Below are 19630 nucleotides of genomic sequence, written 5' to 3' on the forward strand. Positions count from 1 at the left end.
TTAATATACAGGGTCCTGGGCTCAAGACCTGTAAGGGCTGTTCATTTTGTTGTTGGGCTTAGCTGTTATATTGCAGCAATGTTGATACCTGCTAAGCATGGCTCGGCCCTGGTAATCAGTTCACACCACCCAGTCTGATAACATAGCAGGCTAATGACATCTGTAATAAGTGTATGTAATGCCATGTACAACACATGCACCTATGTGCTGTCATTATAGTAGCAAGGGGTGTGAGTGCTATGTGTGGGTCAGAGGTGTATATGAGGCCTGTACAGCACTGTTATCCATGTGAATGTGTTACATACAGGGGTAGTAGCCCAGGGTACGTGCTGTCATACAGGCATGTATTGTATCATGGCAGTACTACTGTTGGCAGTGCTTACCAGGCAAGAGCAGAGTGCTAAATGTAGTACTGACAACAGGCACACCTGCAGGCATAGCTGGACTCTGAGGCCTCCCTGTTGTATCCCTGATGTGTGAGCTGTGTCACAGTATATACCCCTTACTGGGTAATGATCCGACATCTGGAATGCAACTGTAGACTACCGTCTGTACAGCATGTTAGTGAGGGCTTCTGAGATGTAGTTATGGCATACATATTGTTGTCAAATGTCTGTCAACACACTCATCCAACTGCATAGCTATTTGCCAAGCTGATGACTGTCAGTCCCTGTACAGATGTGCAGATGGCAGGTATCCAGCTGGGATATTTACAGTCAACCTAAGCTTGATTGGCACTGACATGTCTGGCCAGCTGTGTAAGAACTGGCACATAAAGGAGATGTCACCCTGTATGCACCACATGCCATGGGTACCTCCACTACACTACCACAGTCAACAGAACATGCTTGGGTAGAGGTCTCCATCACAGACACTATCCATGTGTTGTAATGCATGTTGCATACATGTCAATTTGATTACCTCAGTGGCCATGTGCAGGAGGCACTGGAGGACTGGCTGATGCATGTCATTCTCACCCTGAGGGTTACCACAGTAGTGTCTGTTGATAGATTGCCTGCTGCCACCTGGCAGGTGGCAGGATACCACTGTACACACAACCCCTACACAACCCCTCTGTTCTTGGACAATAGCTAGGTACACAGTTATGACCACCTGCAGAGATGCACCCCTGTACTGACACATGTGTACATGTGCATGACTGAGTATAGTGGTGTCTGTGTGTTAGCACACCTGTACTTGGAAATTCCATGAGGGCCTTCACAGCCAATGCAACACCCATTGCCATAGTCAGTTGTGGCTGCTGCTGTATGGGGCATTACATGTACCGTGTTAAGCTCCTCCCCATGTTGGATACATGAGCCTTGCAGTACCAGCACAACAGTGTTGTACAAATGGGTTGATAGACATGGCATACCCATTGTGTTCTGGCATGTGTGTGTATGTGTGCATGTCCGTATATCTGTAGGGTACAGCATTCCAAGACCACATATTCCTATTACAAAACCCATTGCCACACAGTAGTACAGATAGTGTTGTTGTTGCCCATAGGTGAGGCATGACAATGCAACACCCTGCTACACGTATGGCATGTGCATTAGATGCATATCCCTGTAGTACCACTGTTGGGGTATACTAAGGGTTGCATCGCAGTAGCGGCCAATGTGTGATAGTTGGTATGGCAGAGTGTCATCATGGGTTTCAGGGAGTACTATATCCACAGGGGGATGTGGGTGCTGTGTACACTGTCATTACACCAAGGTACATCCGGTATATGTCCCATGTACCATGTTATGGTTACCACTGTCACCATCAACCATAAAGGTAAATGATATCACAATCCAGGCCAGTTATGCATGTGCTGTGTGCAGCCGACCTGTAACACATTGGACACATGGTCAAGTTAGTTGGCAGCGATAGGCCCTGGTCTCGCGGATGTGTGTCTGTCTGTTATGTGTCTGTCAATGTGTATATGAAGCTATGTCACACTACGTATTGTCAATATACACCCATTACATCCTCCATTAGCATACTGTACATGTCTGGGGATGTTCTGCATGTAACATGTAACCTGGGACACACCTCACCCTAAATGCTGTGTGGTGTGTGTAATGTAAGCCACACACTTCAGTATCACTGCATAGCTAGGTAGGGGTCTAGTCCCAGTGTTGCCAAGTAACAGTGTGCATGTATGTGGATGGGTCTACATCAGGTTGCAGGGTATACATGCCCCAGCAGGCCACCTGTCTACATGGCACAGGCAATAACCATTTTAGTAACCTGTGACATGTGTTCAACTGTACCCCAGCTATGTCACAGCCATGGTGTCACCACAGTGCCACACCCCATTGTGGAATATGACTGAAAACTGTTCTCGTGCTGACACATGTCCACCTACAACACAAATGGATAACATTATAGAGACCACAATCAACCAGTGTTACTAACAGCTATAATGCATAATTGCTGGATGGCTACACTAGCTGCCATATATGCATTACACTTTACTCCTTACAACATGTTACACTGCGCAGTCACCATGTGCATCAGAACCATATTAGCCTGTCCCTGCATTGATGGTATGGATGACAGGGATGTGGCACAGGTATCATCATATGCACAGGGTGTGATGTTTGTTTGCCAGAGGCCGAGGGTGGACCATACATATGACACCATGTGTGTGGGTAAGGGGTGTACTGTGGTGAGCTGGGCATGGTGCTGTGGTGTGTGTAAGTATGGGGTTGCCTTAGGTGTGTTTGTATAGTGTGTGGGCATGCGTGCACACAGTTCTGCCATGTGGCTGCCCTTCACAGGTGTTTATGGACAGCCGCAGACCATACATGACAGGGTATGCAGTTCACTGCCTCCAGCCATAGACACATGGACTGTGCCTGCCAGGGGTTCCATGGGCACGTCCAGGTACAGGCCTTGGTGTGCTACTCTCACCTGTTGATGACAAATGTCCACTGATACCAGGTCCCTCCTGGGACTGGCCAGGACTACATGCACGTGGCCTGCTGTGCTGTGGTATGGACAGCCCCTCCGCACTGCCGGGGCTGATACTGCCACTGCGGGAACGCCTTGGTGTCCTAGCATGTCCACGTTGACTGCCAGCTGTTGGTGTTGCTGGCCTACATCCACGCTGCCATCACCGCACCCCCACCGCACGGTCAAGCACGAACACACCATGGCCGATGAGGGCCATCATCTCATCATGCCATCTATCCATGAGCTCGGTATAAGCACGGATGGCATCAGACAGTTCACGGATGTTGTCGCTTACAGATGTGAGAGCAGCCCTCTGCAGCCTCAGGCCCTGTCTGGTGTAACATTCCATACATGCCTGCACCACCATGACAGCTTAAAACATGCGCCTGCTGGTACCAGCTATGTCACCTCTGCCAGGGGCATGATGTCCAGCAGCCCTACCACGAGCACCCTGGGACATCTGCCTATATGGTGCCCTGCCGGACATCCGGCTATACCTGCTGTGACTGAACACAGTAGGCATGATTACCACACTTTCCTGTGCACTGCCACCAAACGCCAGCTGTCCCTCTGCTATGGCCACTGGTGATGGGGTATGTAACTGGCTATGTCAATGTATCAAGCCTGGCTAACTTGAATGTGTAAAAATCTGTTAACCAGTTTACTGTGTAATTTAATTTAATCCTGACTTGTGCTCAGGACTAACTTTAACCTGTGGAACTTGTTTAACTTGCTTACTTATGTAATCTCTGTAAATAATCTGTTTGTAATATGTAATGCTGGTATTATGTAAACTGTATCTGCTTACCCTTGGAGCTTTTCTCCCTGGGCCTCTGCTGAAAATGGACATGCATCCAGTCAGACTATCCTGGTCAACAAATGTAAAATAAATAAATAAAAATAAATGTATAGGCACTGAAACTGTGTGCGGGGTTAGGGCGGCTAAAAGTGGGATGTCAAATGATGGTGCAGTGTTGGCCCCTGACAACCCTACCCTGTGCCTCAACAGTACTATCATCATCTTCGGTGTCTGTATGGACACCAACATCAGATTGCATGCAGGGGGCCCCTGACCCACCTCACCACCTGTGGGGGAAAACAATAAATACACTTTAAAACCTGCACAGCATTGCCTAACAGTACACACGCACACACACACACACACACACACACACGCACACACACACACACACACACACACACACACACACACACGCACACACACCTCTGTAATACCTACCTGTCCATGACTTTACAGACAGTCCCAAGTATATGTCCATGTGGTACCCCATCCTGCATCACACTTGTTAACATACACACATTGATACCACTCATTAACATATCAGTCCTCTAAATGCCTACACAAGTGGTCACAACACAAGACCAGTTACTACATTACCTGCCTGACCTGTCTGTAGTGGTTTTAGATGGCCTCACTGCTGTCATTTGGTATTCATCCTGTGTATGTCTGGACATCATGAGCATGGCCCCTATATGTGTGGGCTACTATGTTCTATCCATAATATTACGAAATGGTGTGTCATGTGTATGTAATGCTCAGTACATGCCAGATATGCTGCTCATTCAGCCTATTGTGTGACAACTGTAATATTTGGATACACTCCCTGGTGTTGACTAGTACTTCCCCAATGCATCTGTAGTGCTGCATATGTGGGTTGTAGGTGACCGCTCTGCTGAATGCGATATTAAGAGTGTACCTGGTGTCTACCTTCCCTCTTGATGTCTGTTCCATGCTGCAGACCATATTATACTATCAGCTGTCCTGTGATTACACACATGACAAGTATTCCTGTTGTGTAATATGGCAGTCCATGTACATGTACTGCATGATCCCAGAGAGAGGTACTACTGTATGAACACCCCACAATCACACGTGGATGCATGACCAGCCAGACAAACACACACACATGCACACAAGCATCCTACATGCATCAACCTCCCTCCACTTCACCAGAGTGCCCCTACAGACAAACTAACTACCCACCAGGACGCACACACACACACACACACACACACACACACACACACACACACACACACACACATACAGGTGAGGTTGCACAATGATACTACACACAGTCCTCCTATTACCACTCTGTCAAAATGCATAACATATGGTACCCAACAGCATGCAGTGCATCTATAGTCAATCCATGCTAGCAACAGTATACATGTGTGTGATGCATGTGCTGTGTCACTAGGTGAAGCCCCTTCCCCTGGATACCACTGCACCCATGAACACAGTATTTCTGTGCACCTGTTCTGCACCCTGCCATGTACTGTGCACCACACTTCACAGGTGTACAGCCCATTGCTGTATGTGTACTACTGTGTTGGTTATGTCAGCTTTAATGCTCACAGCCCCTTTATTTTTCAGCAACACATGTCTGGTATGATATGTGGACAGATGTCATTAGTGACTGCCTGATGTCTGATGCACAGCTCTCAACATCAGCGGACCATGTATGACCAATCCAATATTCTTACACTGACAACCATCAGAGCATACCATGGCTATGGGTGGTGTACATGCCCTTATTAATATGATGCACTCATCCTTGATCTGCCATGGGACCACATCACCGCATATCTTAGAAGTACATGAGCCCGATATGTGACATATGTCCTGTACTTTCACATGCAGTGTCTACGGAATGTGTTAGGTCTGTGGATGCTGACCACGATGTATACACACCGTGTGGGCATATGTGTGCACACCCTTATCATGACGGTTTGTCACATCTCTTGTAGTGTGTACTACAGCAGTCACTACTCCTGGCATGGGTATACCAGCGTGGGCCATCTGCATTTACCAGTGTATGTTCAGTCTGCCCTACACATGTCCCCATATTCTGAATGATTGCAAGGTCTACTCATGTGAACATCCCTTGGTGTTCACACACTGCCATCACTATTGCTGTGGGGGTAGGGTTACGGCTGCCACAGGTCCTGAACCTGACTATGTGCAGATATAACCATTCTTAGCATCCTTAGGATCCCTGCTGTAGTGCACTAGATTGTCATGCTGACACCCCTCCCCCTTCCTTCAGCCTTTTTGCAGATGCATAACATGTAAGCCTTACACATGTGTGTCACTTTGCAGTGTCCCATACACTGAGCACCACATGTTACTGCCTAGTTCCAGCTGATACTGTGGACCACTGTAGTGTCTTATGCCATAGGGTATCCCTGCAGCAGCTGCCATTGTCCTACAAGTATATACACTGGTGTTGCACTGTATATGGGTGTTGTTCCAAACATGTCCCTATTGTAGGCCATGTCTCCCACCATTATGTTACTCCCTGTGGACACTTTCCGCAATGACATGATGTTAGTTCATAGGTTCATAGATTAGTACTAAGCTAACTGCCCTTGTGAGCCATTTTAAGCCTAGCCAATTGTCCCTTGTGAGGCTCAAACCCTGCACCTTATGGTTGCAAGGCAAACACCTTAACCATTAGGCCACCCTCCCAACCCTTATCATGCAGGTGTCTGACATAGCCTTCCAATACCCCGTCATGGTCAGCCCTGTGATGCCGTGCATTTCACAGCAACAATACGTGCACATGTACAGTGTGCATTCTGGGTAGGTGTGTTAGATGTGTGCATGGCATATACCATAGCCATTACATGCCCAGTGTATTGGCAAGCATCTACATAAACCATACAAACGTGCTACAGGCTGCTGACCTACATAAGAGGGTGAGAGATGCAAAGTCAATGGTCACAACTGTGGCAGTGCTACAGGGTGGGTGCAGTATTACAATGCATCAACAGTACATTTTCACAATACTACCACATATGGACATCTGTTTATCACTACTATGCAGCAACAAAATATATCTATGACATGTCAGATATGCATGATCCACCTGTACCGATGTGGATGTATACACAACAGTGGTCTATGGATGTGTCCTGTGGCCTTACCTGCACACTCCTTGGCTGGTGTGTGGGTGGAACCCACCTCCACAAAGGTGTCTGGTTGTTGGTGGATGGCCAGGCGGGCAGGTGCCATGAAGCTGGCCAAGAGGTCCTCCACACGTGTCAAGGGGGGATGGATGGCATTGCATCCCGTGGCGAGGTGATCCCCCTGGGCTGCAGCAGCATGCTGACGGGCATTGCGAAGCAGGTCAGAACAATTATGCCGGACCTGCTCATAACTGCGGTTCTGACATCATTGACCCTGTGGACTAGTTCATTCCACAAGGTGGTCCGCTCCTGCTGATCATGGTCAGCCTGGCCAAACAAAGCTGCATAGTGATGAATAAGTCCATCCAGCAGGATGTCTTTCTCTGCTTCTGAGTAGGCTGGCAGCCTTGCATGAGACATTGTGCCTGAAAGACAGAAAGATGGACACAGGTGTGAGCAGGTCATGCAGCAAGGTTACCACAGTTCTTAATACACATCACTGTCACCTCCCCACCATATCAGTGACAACAAACCATACACACAACTCAATAGGTATGGCTACAGCATACTTACCAGTGGGGCAGATATTGTATTGTACCACACTTTGTGCAATGTGTTTGTAGCCATGTTCCCTGTGTGGACACTATCATTGCTGGCCTGTTACAGACTATTCACCTGCATGTCATTGTCAGGGTCACAATGGTTCCATATATGCCTGTGGTATGCCTGCTATGTGTATGCTGCACATCTGACATACTGTGTTATTGCGGTTATCTATGCATGCTGTTGGACATGTTCTGGGATTGTGTAGACTATTACTACCAACATATGTTCTATAACAGTGACACAGTAGCATGTATATGTACTATTGGCCAACAGAACCCCCTCTCCAGACTCTTCTGCCCGTGTTACCCGGCCACATCACTGGTCCAGCAATACCATCAGGTGGAACCAACACAGGGGATGTTGTCCCCCCGGGGGCACACACAGACATGTTCCTGTCCCCTGAGGTCAGGTCCAGGATCTGTTCCATAACTGGCTCCATCGACACATGTGGTATGTGCTACATCACTCTGAGGCACCCAGTACACATTCACAGGGCCAACATGCTCCTCCTGCTCAGCCTCCAGGCCAGGCACTTTCAGGACATGGACTGCTGTTGTGAGCAGCAGTGGGTGGGAGGCTTGTTTCCATTGTGTCCATATTGGGGCCCATGGGGCATCCACATCACAGACCACATACACCATCCAGGGTGTTTACCCACCACATGTGTCACATACCACCCCTGTAGGCTGTCCTCTATACCTACCATCCCTGACCACCTCCACAACTATACCTGCCATACTTCCCCATATTCCTATTCCATACTTCACAGTCAAGGGCAATGTGGTCCCAACAAGGGGTTCACATGTGACATACCCACCCATGTTGCACACACTGACAGCTGTAGATATCTGTGTGTATTGCTATGTGTGATGTTTCCTCACACATAGCATGCAGCACTGTGGTAGTAATATAGGGGACATGTATTTACATACATATATATTTGTGTGTGTGTTTGTATATATGTAGACATGTGCATATAGGTATATATCTATATATGTGTAGATATATGTGATGTATATATGTGCTTATATATATGTCTACACATGGGTATCTGTATATTTGTGGACATACATGTATATATATATATATATATATATATATATATATATATATATATATATATATATATATATATATATATATATATATATATATATATTATATATCTGTATGTATGTACATATGTGCATACCTATATGTGGGGTACATTCAGACATCAGGTCCACAATCTCACAACACCTTCTTGCACAGCTGCACTGTTCTGCCTTGCTACAACACAGACAGGTGCCACATATGGACACAGCCTGACATTAGGGGGGTATATGTAGGGCCAGATTGCAGGTAACCCTATTACACACCTATGGCATTCCTGCATGCTACAATACAGATTAACATGAGTATTCTGCAAGGAGTAGGCTGTGGATCCCACGTGTCCATCATAATGGCATTACTTCCACCACCAGCTATTGGCCACGTAATGTACATACTTCCCATTACACAACATACACTATGATGGCTTACATCTTATCAGTCAGTGCTGCTCTGCACGGTTAAGGGGTATGACCCACTACCTACAGGGACGGACTCTATTATCCTTAGCAGTTGTTCAGCTGAACATCATTACAACAACACCTGAAGGCACATATAAAGCATTCAACATCATCTATCTCATTATTATGGAGCAAGTACTACAGTCAATTACATACATATATATTTCACATACTTGTTTTGGGACTGCAGACTCTTCTAGTGTGTTTGGTATTTTTCTTTCTTTTTTTCCTTATACGCACTCTCTCTCTCTCTCTCTCTCTCAGTCTCGCTCCAGTAAATGGAATGAGCTGCTTTGCATAGATTCCAGCATGGAATTTGTAGGTGATGCACATGATCAGGTGATGGCCTCTGCACCAATCAGTGTCCTCCACTTGCTACCTGCATGCAGCATGCTGTGTAGTACTTCCAATTACCACTGTCATGGCAACCAACTACTATAAATCCCTACATCATGTGGGCATGGTCCCTTTACCTTTCCTGTATGATGGACATCCTTCCTGTGTGGGGGCATCAGTGTTAGAGACAGCAGGAAGCAATACCTCTTACAGGAGATTCTGTACACTCAGGCCAGCTACATATTTGTAGGAGGTTCCAGAACTACAGATGGAGTGTGAGTGTGTTGTATGCATTGTACAGCACTGATGTTACAGGGTTTGTGTGTATATACTAGTTTAACTTGGAATGCAGTCTGTCTGCATAGCTCCCAACTGTGGGCCTATCCTCTTGATGGCCACAGGTGTGCCTATTATGTTTTGTCTGTCTACCACACAGGTCTTGTGTCAGATATATCACTGGCAGTGTGTGTGTGTCGAGTGATAACAGTACATGGCTACATCCATTTCTGTTTCTAACTTCATATTCCTGACTAAGGGTATGTTGCAGACTAACACCAGAAACTTGCTTAGTGTATGACAACAGTTTTACACACATGGGCCTGTGTTCCAGCCTCGGTCCTCCACCTACATACCAGGCTTTGCACATATGACTTGCTGCCATTGGTTGTTATGTAGTGGGCTGTGAGTATGTCGTGCTGCCATTCCTGCCATCAGTCCACTGTTGTTGTGTCCCACACACATACTGTGGGGTTGAGTCCATATATGTGTTGGCTTCACCTATACAATACATGTGTGCCCTTATGCACTCCAGAGGCCAGTGTATGTAACAGTGGAATATGGCCCTGTATTATTGAGTCTGGGGGGGGGGGGGTGTACCATAACTAACCTAGGCTGTTACAACATGTGGAGGCATCAGGGGTAAGGGTAAGCTGCCTTAAGGTATCTGGATGTACATTACCATACAATCCACCTTGAGTAAATGCAGGCCTACTGCCTCCTGTCATACAGACTGTTCTGTTTGTCAGTGTGATTGTGATGGTGTCAGCTATGCCTTGTTATGTAACAGATACATCTCATTGTGTCAACTGAGGTCTTTACTCCCTAGGGATTGTGTACAGAGTGTAGATAGAAGCTGGTGGACTATACATCTGCATTACTGACTGTTGATTGTTTGGTATCCTGTGGCCCATTCTGTCTTTACTATTGTACTCCTTGAGGTCCTCAGCCTGGACAACAACATATGTAAACCTTTCCAGACTACTGTATTATTATAACTGTTTCACAGTTGCATTACTCTGTTTATATGGATGTCAGTGTCTAAACAGCTATATGACATGGCATATACAACTGTAATAGTACACAAATAAAGCTGTCACATGTATGCAAACCTTTGTGTGGTGTTATATCCTTTGACCTCTCTGTGGGTCTATGTTGCAGGCAACGATTGTCATTTGTATGGGTGGCTCATACAGTGTCCAATTGGTAAGGTGGTAACTGTAGGCATAGTGGATGTTCCGTATTGTATGCACCTTCTACATATGTATCTTCCTATACATATCTGTGTGTGTGTATGTGTAGTTTCATATATATACATATATATATATATATATGTATATATATATATATATATATATATATATATATATATGTATATATATATATATATATATATATGTGTGTGTGTGTGTACGTATATATATATATATATATATATATATATATATATATATATATATATATATATATATATATATATATGTATATATATATATATATATATATGTATATCTGTATCTGCATATATGTGTCTATATGTATCCTAGGGATGTTGATTGCTTCCACATTGTACATTCCCTATGGGAGCCAGACTGTACTGCATAATATGTTACTGATACCAGCATGACATCATACAGGTGGGATGGAGTACTGTTAACATCTTGTGCCCATGTCATGTCAGGTCCTGGTTATGGGATCTGCAACAGTTGGTAGTGTACTGCCGGGCAGACATGTTTGGCTGTGGGGGGGAGCTATTCGTACAAGACGTATGTTGTTTAGGGCCTTTCAACCCCATTAACGGTGCATGTGGACATATATGTTGTTATGTTCCCATAAAATATTTATATATATATATATATATATATACACACACACACACACACACACACACACACACACACACACACACACACACACACACACACACACACACACACACACACACACACACACACACACACATACATCTACATGTTTAAATATATTTCCTGTACTGCTGAATGACTGTGCTGGATGATATGTTTGTGAAAACATCAGAGTTATGTATATCTGACATTGCTTAGCGGTAAATCACTTTGGCTATGGTGTACAGGGTCCTGGGTTTGAGCCTTGCAGAGGCTGTTTATTTTGTTGCTGGGCAGAAGAAGGGCTGCTGGATGCAGAGTAATTAAGACACTTTTAAGCAGTTGTAAGCGGGTTTCCATGGAGGTAAGCTCTGCTAACTTCTGGTTACAGTTTCTTATACTCAGTTAGCTTCTAAATTGCTTAACCTGTGTAGGCATTGCTTACCCCCACGCAAACAGGCTTAAACCCGCATACTGCTGCTTAAAAGTGCTTACTCCCACTTACTCCCACACTAATTTCTTTAAAAGAAAAGAAAAAGGGTTGATAAGAAAGTGGCGAAAAAGGGGCACAAATAGGGAAAGACAGTAGGGAAAATAGCTAGGGATGTGCAGGAGGGTGTAGGGAAGGTCCACAGCTGCCCATTTCTTCTACAGCAACAGCTGTGCATATACTCTGACTTTGGAGGTAGATTTGGACACTCAAACCACTGAGAGAGGTGTGAAAACAACATTAATATGTTGTGATGCCAATTAGACCAGATTACATGTGTCCAGTGGACATGTGTGTGAAATGGACTGCTATGTATGGGGCGATATGTTTTTGGGGGAACAGATTGCCCTTTTTTTTCAGTTGAGAGTGGGATGTTGGGGAGGGATAGTAGGTATTTTTGGGGAGGTAGGCTGGGTAGGTTAACAGACAAGACAAACAAGATGCATACAGGGGCGGTATATGACACACGTGGGGGGTAAACACCTTGATGGGGAGGGGTGTTGGAAAATCGGAAGCCCATGAGCCCCCTAGTGGAAACAGTGGGACTGTGATCCCCATCCATGGGCAGTCATCACTGCACCTTCACAGCCCCGAAGGTGGCTGTGCTGGGGGCTGAGTCGGAGAGCCAGGCCAACCCTCTAGTCATGAAACGTGGCCCTCGAGCTGGCATAGAAGATCTCCAAACTGCTGATTGAGCTCTCTACGCACCATGACCCAGGCCTGGCGACGGGTGACAGCTTCTTGTCCAAGCCCGCTCCCGGGGGGGTGAGCCCCATCCCCTGAGGTGGTTCCACCCAAAGGTGGTGCAGGACCAATGGACGAGGAGGTTCAGGGTTGTGCCCCAGATGTGCTGGTGCCCCATGCCACGGTCAGCTGAGGTGGGACAGGTGCGTCCGCTGGGACCTGCATTCCCATCCGTGTTATGGTGTTTATGGTGTATCAACATATGTGGATTAGTAATAGACAACACATTCCAGGCTTAGGTATAACAGCATGCATAGATATTCCCATTAACCCAAACACCAGATACGGAGCAATTGCATAGCAAATGGAACACATGCATATATGAGACCACAGTCGTAATAACAACAGCATGCAGGTACATTGATGGCACCATGCCACCAATGTTGGAGTATTTCAACATAGCACATGCGTGGAAACAGATTTAAATAATTATCAACCAATAAGACATATGTCCCAACAGAACAGTGAAGTCATTACATACCAGTTTAGGTGGGTATTTAGTTATTGTTGGAGATATTTTAGGGGGGAGAGAAAGATGTCAATTAACAACTAGTATATTTCTGTAGTAGACATTACTTTCCTATTCAGTGCTGTTCTCAGTACCTTACAAGTATTACTACACTGCCTTATTGCCTTAGTTTGGACAGTGATATGGCTGTTGTTAACTTTATACATGAACCGGTTTTACCTGCAGTATACACCTCTTACATGGTATACCTGTGGAGGAAATGTTTGTTAACACTAACTAACTGTTTCTACACATACTCCCAGATTCCAGGTTAATGTTGAGCACATAGCTGTCCATCTCTTTCTGCACAGACTCTGGCCATGTCTTGACCACATGCAGGAGATCCGGGACATATCTAGACTATTGCCCTCTTCAACCTTTAGTGACTTAACACACTCTTATAAAGGCTTTCCTACACAGTTATATTATGTAGCACAGTGTGGGTGACAGTGATCAGTGATACCTTATTATTCAGAGCAACTGCAACACTCACAAGTCCATACAATACCAGAGTAAACAGTAGCAGTACAGTGTATCAAGCTTTTTATTTCTCAGCACAGTGTTCGTATCCGACGTACCTGTGAGAGTAATGTTTGTTAGCACTACCTGAATGTTGCCACACAAAGTACCAGATTACACATTAGTATTATGCGCATACATCTCACTCTGTTACTGTACACACTCTGGTCACAGCTTGACACCATGGGGATGTAGATAGGACATATTTGGCTTATTACTCTCATAACAGTTTCGGGAGTTGCTAGAGTGACAAGTTTGTTCTCATAGATGTGTGACAATCAGTTGTATTCCCTGTTTGCTGCCTAAGCATCTGGGATCATTCCACAGACTTCCCAGGGGGACAGGGTGACAGGCAGCAGATATGGGCCCATATACTGGACATTCTGGTCTTATCTGTGCAGTTGTGGGGTATGATTCTGTTTGCAGCCTACTCCCACTCCCAGGATTCAGACCATGGCTATGTCTGCTACAACTAAAACACTGTCCATCACAGTTGTGTGTGCTATATAGATATTGCTGTATATCTCCTATCTGCTTTCTGTCTTACAGTTCTCCTGTGGTTTTGCATTCTAACCTTGTATTACAACACTCTTATACAGGATTTCCTAGACAGTTATATTTTGTAGGACAGTGTAGGCAACAGTGATGAGTAATACCTTATTATTCAGAGCAACTGCATCAGTCACAATGCCATACAATACTAAAGTAAACAGTACCGGTACAGGGTATCATTCTTGTATTTCTGGGCACAGTGTTCATATCTGACAGGCCTGTGGGAGAAATGTTTGTTAACACTACCTGAATGTTGCCACACACAACACCAAATTCCACATTACTATTATGCACATACATCTCACTCTGTTACTATACACACTCTGGCCACAGCTTGACAACATGGGGGTGTAAATGGGACATATGTGACTTCTTACTCTCATAAGGTTTTGAGGAGTTGCTAGTGTGCCAGCTTTGTTCTCATAGATGTGTGTCAATCAGTTGTATTTCCTGTTTGCTGCCTATACGTCTGGGATCATCCCACTGATTTCCCAGGGGGATAGGTTGACAGGCAACAGATATGGGCCACTTTACTGGACATTCTGGACATATCTGTACAGTTGTGGGGTATGATTCTGTATGCAGGCTACTACCACTGCCAGGATTCGAACCATGGCTGTGTGTGCTAAAAATAAAACAGTTCACGTCTCAGTTGCATGTGCTATTTGGATTTTGTTCTCTGTTTTTTCACGTTTTTTGTCTATGTGTCCCCCAGTTGTACTAAATGACCTCTGGGGATTACACCAGTCATATACAGGCATTCCTACACATTCTATTTATGGTGCACAGCGTGGGTAACAGTGCTTAATACAACAGTACTATTACATGATTGCAAATCTACATTACCATATGATACTAGAGTATACACATGCAGTCCAGCAGTTAGACCTTTATTGTCGGGCTATTATGCTTTTATTTACATACAAACTATATGAGACTCTTCCTACCATATTCTCCAGTGTATGCAGTACTTGCCTTAAACAATACAGGTTTTATACTGGCAATTAATTTACAAATACTTTTAGTTTTATTTCCTATGACAGTACATGCAAGAGTATTACTAATCTGCCTTGCGTTGCAATCTCTCCAGGCGACATCCATAGGCTTCCTGGTTCGTTGCCCGCTCAGTTGCAGCTGTGAAGGTCATAAGAGGAATATTTAGCCATACCTATCCATGATATACATGAGCTGGCAATTATTACACACATAGTGGAGTGATACTTACACACAGCTAGGACAGCCCCTGCCATTTTAGCCTCTTGGATCCATTGCTCTAAGAGGTCCCCCTTACACCACTTCAGGTCGGCATAGTGATGCCTGACCTGCTCACCAGTTCGGGGTATGCCAGTGGCACTGGTGAAGTCCTGGGCAAGATGGTAACAGGCTTCCACCTTACATTGGGAACCCTGGTACTGGCCCTACAGCATTCTCTGCTCATGGTCTTTGAGAAGGAGTCCTGCCATGACTCTGGTCTCCTGGATGTCCCAGCACTGTGCCTGTAATCGCACACCCTCTCCCCTTCCTGACATGGTGCCTGCAAGGGGAAGCAACAACCAGTTATGAGATGTATTCCCGCCTGTTGGATTTAAGTAGGGCCGATTTCCCGCACTTTGCCATGATTGGACAATTTTGAAAAGGCTAAGCTATGGGCAAACCTGCTTACCTAAGGTTGGCAGTGTTCAAAGGGGTATACCACTGGGAAAACTGAGTTAGCTGGTCTACACATTGCTTACACCTACTAAGCTGGCCTGTACAATGCTTAGCATTGCTTACAATAGACTTTGCATTATATTTTCTTTTTGGCATTGATTTATTGTTCATTACATCTTATATATATGTCTGGTATCCATGATTCATGTGTATGTACACTGTATGGGGCCTTGTGCTTTATTGGGGACTTCAACACTCTTTTACAATTGCACCTCACATCTGGGCTTACTGCTGTACTCCATTTCACATATTTATGTTATGTAGTGGGTTATAGAACATATGACTGTATACTGATTCCTTTCTCAGGTTCAGTTTGATTTTACTATAGTAAGGATTTGTTTAGTGTTATCTCATTCTTCTGTACTGCTGTAATGGCTTGGTGGTTAACTACTGTGACTATAGTGTATAGGGTCCTGGGTTCAAGAACTGCAAGGCTGTTTATTTTGTTGCTGGGCAGAACAATGCCCATTGGATACAAAGTTCTTAAGGAACTTTTGAGCAGTTGTAAGCAGGTTTGCGTGGGTTTGCGTGAGGGTAAGCACTGCTAACCTCCACTTAATGATGCTTACAGGGAGTTAGCTTCAATATTGCTTAACCTGTGTGTGCATTGCTTTACCCCCATGCAAACGAGCTTAAACTTGCTTACTAGTGCTTAAATATGCTTACTACTGCTTATTGGTGCTTACCCTTGCTTACTAGTGCTTACTCCCACTTACAACTGCACTGATTTAGACAGTCATATCTAATGGTTCTTGGGAAGGAGGGGGATTTGGAAGCTGTATGGGGTTATCATTCATTACACATTTTGTCTTCCATTTGTATCCATGATTCCTGTGTGCATATACCGTATAGGGCACATGTGATTATCTGTGGACTTTGCAACATTATGACACTGAAACCTGACATCTGTATTTAATGCTGTACTCCAGTTCACAAATATGTGTTATTTAGTAGGTTATGCAACTAAAATATTGGTCATAACGTGATTTGACATGGAAAATGCTGCAGTGGGACTCAAACCAGGAATGCCTGCTTATAAGGTGAATGCTCTGCCCACTACACTATTGCTATACTGCTTTATTTGCATATATCTTTCTTGTTATCCTCTTCTGCAATTTAAGCTGCATTAACCATAGCTAAGCGATGGGCAAACCCGCACGCTTACGGTTAGCTTAATCGGATTCATAGTAAAAAAAAAGGTTTGTTTATTTGGTTTGTCTTTGCTATTGCTGCTGTTGTAGACATGGGGGATGTTGCTGGGGGGTATGCGGACACCTATGAGCAGTCTCGTTCATTCCTTTGGCCTTTCTGCTGTTCTTCATTGCGGGGGCATGTATATTCTGAATGTTCTGCTCTCAGACACGCCCCCTGCACTCTTACACGGTCCATGTAAGATTAGGAGCTCAGGCAGCGCGCCTTCCTTAATATGCATGGCGTGCTGACCGTGTAAGAGTGCAGGACTAAGCTAGTTCTGCACAGAAGATTAGTAAATCCGGGGGCACATTGTGATGTAGTTTTTTTTTCTTTGCATTTACAGCATTAATCATTTAAATTACAGAATCTGTACTCCTTGTTAGGTGACATTCTATGCTATGTACAGGAAAAAGTGCTAAGAAAGTTCAGCTATTTCAGTTTCAAATATGTTTGGTATATCCAGCATACAATCAGATACTAGTATCATAAAATCAATTATCAAAGGATAATATCTAAAAGATATATTGTAAACTGAAATGATGTCTATGTAAAAGGTTTGCATTTAGTACAGTATGTGTTAAATGACATTTTAAATTTGGACAACATAAAGTAATATTCATGCACTCTAAGTCTTTGTTAGTTGATGTTTTTTTATAAGAATACACCATGTGCTACATTTTTATATATTTATCTTCAACATGACAGCACAAACATGAGGATGAGTGTGTACGTATAGAAATACTTACAAAGAAAATAACATAAGTGACAGACTTTTCAGAGTTAATGTAAATGTTTCTAGTTCATGCAATGTAAACTCAAGCCCATTTTATCAGTAACAGCCACTCATGATTTTGATTACATTGACCCTTTTATAGCATGTTTTTTGATAGCCTTACTGTTACTGTAGCTTATACTTCTAATATCTGTAGGACTCATGGACCATCATCTTGTCCTACATCAACTGAGATGTAATGGTGTGCTGGAGGGCATTAGGATTTGTAGGAAAGGATTCCCAAGCCAAATCTTATATGGTGACTTCAAACAGAGGTATATGTAACAAAATAACTTTTGTCTGTTTAGTAAGACCTGCCTATGGTATAAAATAATAAAATATCATGTTCTTTACTCTTGAAAAACAGATACAAGGTGTTAAATGCCAGTGCAATTCCAGAAGGGCAGTTTATTGACAGCAAGAAAGCAAGTGAAAAGCTACTGGATTCCATTGCTGTCTACCCCACCCAGTACAAATTTGGACACACTAAGGTAAATATGAAGTTGAATCTAGGGCATTTAAATTTGTAAGATGTATTTTTCAAACTCTTACCATGCAGTAAAGTCTACTAAAGAGAAAAAAAATATGTACTTACCATAACATTCCATGTGAGTTGTTCATCTCACCTTCATTCTTTACTGATGGGTTCAAAGCCGATCCCTCGGCTCCGATACAGCCAATTGCAAAGCTCGAGGTCTTCAAATAGCTTGAGGCCAAGTCCCTTTCCCAAGATGCACTGTGAATTACCTCAGATCTTGTTTCCTGTGTATAATACCATATGTCATTCTTTCACTCCCAGAGAAAGGAATAGAAGGATTGAGTAACCAGGATGGATCCAGCATCTCGGTCATCTATCAGCCCAGGAGGGGGTAGGAGGGAGGGACGTAAGAATGAAGGCGAGATGAACAACTCACATGGAACGTTATGGTAAGTACATAACTTCTTTATGTGAAGTTGTTCAATCTCGCCGTTCATTCTTTACTGATGGGTAGCGTCCCAGGCACCATCAATCTCGGGTGGCTAACGGGAGTATATTTCTCAGGACCATGGATCCAAAGGAGACCCTGTCCCTGGTGGCCTTGTCAACTTTGTAATGAGTGATAAAGGTATGAGGTTTTGACCAAGTGGCTGCTGCACAAATGTTATCAATGGGAAGTCTGGCAGAAAAGGCAGATGATGTAGACACTGCTCTGGTTGAGTGAGCTTTAATCTTGTGTTGCAAATGCATATTGGAAGCTGAATAGGCAAAGGTAATACAATCAGATAACCATTTAGACAGAATTGTTTTAGCCACTGGTCTCCCCTTCCTGGAGTCTGAAAATGAAACAAAAAGATGGTCTGATTTCCTGAAATCTTTTTTTCTATCCAAATAAAATCTGAGCTGTCTGTAAACATCTAGTTTGTGCAGCATATACTCCAAATTGTTAGAATGATTGGGGAAGAAGACTGGCAAATCAATAACTTGGTTGAGATTGGTTTCCGTGCAAACTTTGGGCAAGAATGAGGGATTTGTTCTAAGTGATACTCTGTCAGCATGAAATATCAAATAGGGAGGCTTGATGGATAAAGCCTGAGCTCTGACACTGCGGGCAGAAGTAATAGCTACCAGAAAGATGGTCTTCCAAGACAAACATTTGAGATCACAAGATG

General features: G+C 44.1%; 1 pseudogene; it reads left to right on the forward strand.

Annotated features, from left to right (window-relative positions):
- Positions 1–19630, forward strand: part of LOC122788700 — a 95874-nt pseudogene that overhangs the window by 55874 nt on the left and 20370 nt on the right.

Source organism: Protopterus annectens, chromosome 14.part0, assembly GCF_019279795.1.
Source record: "Protopterus annectens isolate FY-2018-M chromosome 14.part0, PAN1.0, whole genome shotgun sequence".
Classification (NCBI taxonomy): Eukaryota; Metazoa; Chordata; order Ceratodontiformes; family Protopteridae; genus Protopterus; species Protopterus annectens.